Below are 7626 nucleotides of genomic sequence, written 5' to 3'. Positions count from 1 at the left end.
GAAAGAAAGAAAGAAAGAAAGAAAGAAAGAAAGAAAGAAAGAAAGAAAGAAAGAAAGAAAGAAAGAAAGAAAGAAGGAAAAAGAAAGAAAGAAAATAAATGAATGAATGAATAGGCTAATCTTGAGAAGAATGGGAATCCCAGATCACAGTAAAAAGTATATATGCAAACAGGAGAACAAACATTGTTCTCGAAGAATAAAAATTGAAGTTATTCCCTTTAAGAAAAGGAACAAGGCAAGGAGGCCCACTATCAACTCTCATATTCAATATTGTGTTGGAAGTCTTAGTGATAGCAATAGACAAGAGAAGGAAATAAGAGGTATCCAAATTGACAAAGAGGAGGCAAAATTTTCCCTATATGCAGATATATGATAGTATACTTAGAAAATCCTAAAGACTCAAAAAGAACACTATTGGACATAGTTGACCAATTCAGCAAAGTGACAAGATGCAAGTTCAACATAGAAAAAGCATTTGAATTTTTCTACAGTGACAGAGAGAATACAGATCTGAAGCTAAGAAAAACAATACCCTTCCTCATCACAAGATTAAGTACGTGGAGTAAGTCTAGCCAGAAATACAAAGAATCTATTCAAAGAAAATTACAAAACATTATTACAAGAAATAAAAAGAGACCTGGAGAAATGGAAGAAAATACCTTGCTCATGGATAGGAAGACTCAATATTGTGAAAATTACAATACTACCAAAGACAATTTATACTATCAATGAAACACCAATATAAATACTAATTCCATTCTTCAACGAGGTGTAAAAGACAATCTTCAATTTCATTTGGAATGGAAAGAGACCCTGAATAAGTGAAGCACTCCTTAAAAAGAGAAACAAGTAGGAGACATCTCATTCCCTGACTTCAAATCCTACTACACTGATGTGGTGGTGGTCAAGACAGTGTAGTACTGATATAATGACAGACAGGTATCAATGGAATAGAATTGAGAACCCGTAAATCAGTCCCTCTACCTATGGTCAACTGATTTTTGACAAGGAGATGAAATCAGTTATGTGGAGAAACAACAGCCTTTTTAACAAATGGTGTTGGCAAAATTGAAAAACTATCTGTTGAAAACTCAAGCAAAATCTACACCTCACTCCATACACAAAAACCAATTTGAAGTGGATCAAAGATGTAGGACTATAAGTCTCATTAGAGAAAATCTTGGGAGAATTCTAGAAGCCCTAATCCACAACATAAACTGTCTTCCAAGCATCCTGAAAAACCTACAACCAGGAAAGAATAAAATAGATGAATGAGACCTTCTAAGAATCAGATTCCTATGCCCATCTAAAAACTCCAACATGGTAAAAAGGGAAGCACCAGACTGGGAAAAAATATTTGGTAATAATATGTCTGACTTATACAAGTGACTTATATCTAGAATTTATAAAATAGCACCACAACAAGATAAAGATAAACAACCCAATTGAAAAATGGGCACAGGGTATGACCAAACACCTCGCCAAAGAGATCTATCATAGTAAAAGATGCTTAAAAGGCACTAATAGAGTGAGTGCTGCACAAATAATGTAATCAATACATCGATGGGATAGGAACATCATTGTATTTTGTAAAGTACTCCTGTAAGGTACATAAAAATAAACATATCTTCTAAATTATTTTCTATTGTTATTTATTGCTGTTGAGTGGAGCATTAATCATACCAACTCTATGAACAAAAGGCCAGAAGCCTTTCGATTATTATTGTAAGTTATCAAAGTTCATAGAGTTTTCAGAGGCATATTGTTTAGGAAGTGGATGCCACTCCTGCTTCCAAACCTGCCTCAAACTAAAAACTCCACCAAACACTGTCCGCCATTGTTAATCATTATGATGTTTGACACCCCAGTGGTACAAGGTTCAGCATAACAGCAAACCCCAGGTTACCTCAGTGTAGTGTACTGACAGAAGAGTGTTGTGCCACTTAGAAGAATGTTCCTCCAAATTATAATAACAACTGGCTTTTAAATACAAAGGCCCTCCCCAGGGTCTTAGTGATTCTTAAACAACAGACTTAAACAAAAAACAACCAATATAGTATGATATTGTTGTTGTTTTTATGTGTCTTTGAGTCACCTGCTGTGTATTTGCTACTTGCTCCATTTCTAGGGTTGGGAGGAGGAAGTAGAATGCAGGACAATAATATACAATTTTATTTTAACGTAACAAATTGTAATAACAGATTTTGAGAGTTGAAAGATACTTGTCCATTTGATTTTTCCTATTATTTAAACTTTAGGTGGGTCACAATTCTTTTTTTTTAGATTTTTTTTTATCATACTAGTTTCTTTACAAAATTAGAATACTTTGTTTTCCAGAACAGATTCTTCCAACTTCCTTTATCTACCCACGGCCTGCCATCAAATTGTAAAATTGTAGATGTTAAGAAGAGAAATTTATCGTCTTAAAGTTCTGGAGATGAGATATAAAAATCAGGGTTAAAGAATTCACTAATATTTTTTACTTAAAAGCAGGCAAAGTCTTAATTCTTGTATTTAAAAAAGCTGCAATGCAATTCTAAAGGCAAGTGGTTAGAATCCACCAGCTGCTTCACAGGAGACAGATGGACAATCTCTCATTAGAGTTACTGCCTCTGAAAACCTGCTGGATTATCAGCTATTCAGCTATGAGTTGATTCTAACTCCATGACACATCACCACAACGACATTTAAAAATCTTACTTTTGTTTACGTATTTCATATTCTTTATTGATAAAGACAATTTCCAAATCTTTCATCTAACATTTTATATTGGTTTGCTTCTGTGACTGAAAATTTAATTAATTTCTATCAAAGCGTGGGTTTTTTTTCTTTTTTGGGATCAAAGTGTATATTTAAAAAAAATATTTTCTTAACTTTTAATTACAGAATACATAAAAAAACTAGACAAACAACTCTGCTTTATATGATGTTTAATCAACAGAGAAAATTGTGATTAAGTTACTTAATATTGAGATTGAAAATAAAATACACTTCTACTTGATCAAACCCTGAGTTCAAAAAACTCATTACTATTAGAATGAATCTATAGGACAAGGCTGACTTGTCCCCTAGGTGTTTCAAGAAGGTAATATTTATAGTTGTAGATTGCCACGTCTGTGTCCCAGTGTCATTTCGTAATTTAGAGAAAGACACCTAACTACCTTCCATAATGGTTCTATTTTACAAACCCAACAAGCAGAGCCCAAGAGTTCCAATTTATCCTCATATTCTCCATCATGCATTGTTTTCTGTGTTGTTAAACTTTTCTAATTCTGCTGGAATGAGATTGTATCTCGTTGTTTTGATTTGTTTCTGATTGATAGTGATTTTTAATATTTCTGCATGTGTTTCTTGGCTATCCAAATGTCCTCCTTTGTGAAACTTCTTTTCACATTTTTTTTCCATTTTATGATTAGCTGAACATAGAAACCTCCTATGGCCCACTACCAGGAATATATCCCAAGTCAATGAGAACTGAGACAGAAATGGAGAAATTAACCCCTATGTTAAAGCGGCATTATTAACAATAGAAAAAAAAAACCCAAACAAAAAAACAAAACAAAAACAACCCACAGAAATAGCAAAAATGTCCATCAGCAAACAAACAGATTGAGAAATTGTGATATATCCACGCAGAGATACTATGCAGGACTAATGAAAATTAGTTTCATAAAATACTGTATAAATTGGAAGAGACTAGAGAACATTATTCTGAATCAAATAATTCAGTTACATAAGGACAAATATTGTATAAAGAGCCACTAATGTCATGCCAGGAGGATAATTGAGCAAGACCTGTCTAAACATTCAAAAGAAGAAAGGGGAAGGGGAGAAGGAGGTCCAGAAAAAGGGGAGGGAGGAAAATCACTTGGAAGTGGAAGTTGGTGACTAGAGTGAGGGTGAAAGATTAGGAGATGTCCATAAGGATTTGAAAAGACAGGAGGATAATAAGCATAGAACAATGGTAATTAATGATATAAAATATAATGCATATGAATGCTTATGCAAAACACAAAGCACATGAATGAAGACCAATGTATATGAATGTGTAAAATAATGTATATACACGATGCATGATATATATCGATGATTGTACGAAAATTAGTATTTTTTTAAAGAGAAAGACACTTTACAAGATGCATTCATTATAATAGCGGCTGTCAGAATAGGCGTAACAGTAAAAGTGAAGATGGCACAGAAAGAAGCAATGTTTCTGTGTTGCATAGGGGGACTATGTCTTGGAACAAACCCTACTACAAACAACAGCGTATGTACTAAAATAAGATCACTTACTAAACTGCCAATTTCAGTGAAAATCAGATAACTGCTTGCAGTCAGCTAAATACCTCAAATTTATTAAAACTATTTTACTTTATAAATAAAGATAATAATCTAGAAGATGGAAATAAAGCAATATAAAGTAGAATTAAATAAGGGGGTAAAGTAAGTAATTATGAATTTTTAACAGGTTAATAAATGAAAATGTACAATTACTATTGCTTTGGAAGCAGGAGTGGCATTCACTTCCTAAACAACGTGCCTTTGGAAACTCTATGAACTTTGATAAATGTCAGTAGTTATAGAAAGGCTTCAGGCCTTATGTTCATAGGGTTGCTATGAGTCATGCTCTACTTAAGGGCAATCAACAACAGCAACAACAACAACAGCAAAAACACCAAATACTTATATTTTAGTTAGAATAAATAATAATTAATTAACCATCTTTCTCCAAAACAATGTAAACATCTCAGTGATAGAATTATGTAACATTAAATCTGTAGATACATATTTTTTTTCTTCCAAGAGCCTATTGTTGTGGCATTATTCAAATACGTGCATAAATCACTAAAGCTAAAGATGAGGGAATAGAGGATTTCAACCAACTTCTATAGTTTAAAATTTGTCAACATGCAATAATAATAACTAGTGATCATAAGACAAAATTTAGAAACAAAGAAAGATTGATAGCTTAAAAACTGTGATCTTTGTAAACAAAAAGTGACAGGATAACATAGAATTTTGTATTATCAATGGCTGATCCATTGCACATTTTTTTATAAATAAAGACACATGGCAACAATACACAAGGGTCATAATTTTATACTCTGGAATATAATCTACTGCATCAGTGGAAAGCTAAAATGGAGAAGATAATTTTCATCAGTCTCAACAAAACCAGAGGCTTATTATAGCACACATCAACAGTGGCTCATATACAAGTTCATGTTGAAGCTAAAGAAAACACTTCCAGAAAGTGAAAATGTAGCTGGGTTTAGCACATTTGAATTTAGAATCCATTGCAAGAATATTGTTGTTGTTGGTAGATGTTGTTGAGTCTAGAACCAATCATGTTGTTGTTGTGTATCACAGAGTTGGAACCGACCATAGCTGCCCTTCCAGTGGTTTTCAGGAGGCAGTTAATCACAGGGGAGGAAAATTCTTATCCTTCTCCCAAGGAATAGCTGGTGACCTTAAAGGGCATGCCTTCAGAATTGCAGTGCAGCTTCTTGCCACTAGGGCATCAGAGATCCCTTAGTGATCCTATAAAAAATGAATCTGAACTGTCCTGTCTCGTTTCATCCAAGCTATTTGACAGTTTGAATCCATTTCGCTGAGGGTCTTCCTAGCATGATGTTCTTTTCAAGGAATAGTCTCTTCAAGCAACATATCCAAAGTATGTGAGACAGAGCATCACCATAGTTTCCTCCAAAGAGCTCTCCGGGTGTATTTTTCTCAAGACATAATCTGTTTGGTCTTTTGGGAGTTATCAGGGCATTCAATAGTCTGTAACACCACAACTTAAAGACATCAGTTTTTCTTCTGTCATCCTTAATAATTGTGCAGCTTGCAAACACTTGAAAAACTATGGCTTGAATCAGGTACATCTTAATTTTCAAACTAGTATCATTATCTTTGCGTCTCTGTAATTTGAAGTGGTACCTGACAATACATTTGCCCAGTATGATAGGTTTCCTGATCTCCTGACTGCTGGAACCAAGGATGCAGATTGTGGATCTATATAAGGTGAAATACTTGAAAGTTTCAATCTTTTTTTTATCGATCATGATGTAGGTTTAGGTCCAGTGGGGAGGATATTTGTCTACTTAATATTGGGATTCAATCCATATTGAAGGTTGTAGTCTTTGGTTTTCTGTAGCGAAAACGTCAAGTCCTTCTCATTTTCAGTGAGAAAGGTAACAATATACATTACACAGATTGTCGAAGAAGGTTCCTCTGAATCTAATGCCACATTCTCCTTCATAAAGTCTAGCTTCCCAATGATTTTCCTCAGTGTCCAGGTTAAATATGAATGGAGAAAGATATAACCTTGGCACATAACTTTCCTGATTTTAAACCATACTCTTGCTCTGTTTGAATAACTGCAATAGGTTGTCTAAACAGAGCTATCAGCTGACCAGTTATCAGACAACAGCTATAGGTTCACCAAACACAGTTATAGGTCCAAGTAGAAGTTTCGTACGAGCACAATGGAATAAGAACAGGATTTCCATTCCTCTCAATTTAAGCCATAATTTATTATGATTTACAGAGTCAATACCTTTGCATAGTCAATAAAACACAGACAGGCATTCTTTCAATATTCTTTGGTTGGTTTTGTATTCTGTGGTTCAATGGTGTATGCCTCTTCTAAATTTAGTTTGAATTTCTGGCAGTTCTCTATTAATGTACTGTTCAAGCCATTTTTTGATATCTTCAGCAACATTTTGTTTACATGTGATATTAATGATATTGTTCAATAATTTCCATATTGTGATGTATCACCTTTCTTGGGAATGGTAAGAATTATGGATATCTCCCAGTCAGTTTGCCAGTTGCCTGTCTTCCAAATTTTCTGTAATATGTTGTTTAGCAAATCCAGGGCTGCATCTGTTAGTTGAAACATGGTGACTGTATTCTATCAATTTCTGGGGCTATATGTTTTGCCAATGTCTCCAATGCATCTTGAATTTCTTCCTTTATTACCATTGGCTCTTGTTCATACAGTACTTCATAAAAATTTTAAGTGTTAATCAACTTTTTGTGATAGTAATTCTGTTCCTTCCATCTTAATTTTTTCCTTACCCTCATATATTTTTTTTAAAATTTTGTATTGTTTTGCATACTAACTTCACACACATTTCATATGGTATGCCTCACACAGTACCCCTTTCTACACTGTGCCTCGTAGGATCATTTCCACACATTATGTTTTAGAAAACCAAAACCCACTGATCCATGCCTACTCTGTCCTGGTACCTTCATATCCCCACTGTATCCTTCCCAATTTCATTACACCCTTCTTCTCTCTGTCCATCAAACACCAGCCTCCCTAACTCCCCTTCTGCGCCTGGACCTTCATACACGTATTACCAGTCATCTCTTTATTCCCACAATAATGGAGTATCTGTTTCCATTAGCCTAATTCAAGTTTTTAGCACAAGGTCTCCAGCCTTTTTCCATATTATACAGCTCCTTCAAAAACGTTACTCCTGAGTGTTGCACAGCATCCCACCATATGAATGTACTAGAATTTCTCAAACCCGCTTGTCTGTAAATTGATGTTTGGACTATGTCCATCCTCTGCCCATTGTAAACAACACCGCTGCAAACATCAGTGCACAAATC

This window comes from Elephantulus edwardii, unplaced genomic scaffold, assembly GCF_000299155.1.
Source record: "Elephantulus edwardii isolate Elephantulus edwardi_28Jun2011 unplaced genomic scaffold, EleEdw1.0 scaffold00085, whole genome shotgun sequence".
Taxonomy (NCBI): Eukaryota; Metazoa; Chordata; class Mammalia; order Macroscelidea; family Macroscelididae; genus Elephantulus; species Elephantulus edwardii.
The sequence above is the reverse complement of the archived record's forward strand: the minus strand, read 5'-3'. Positions refer to the sequence as shown.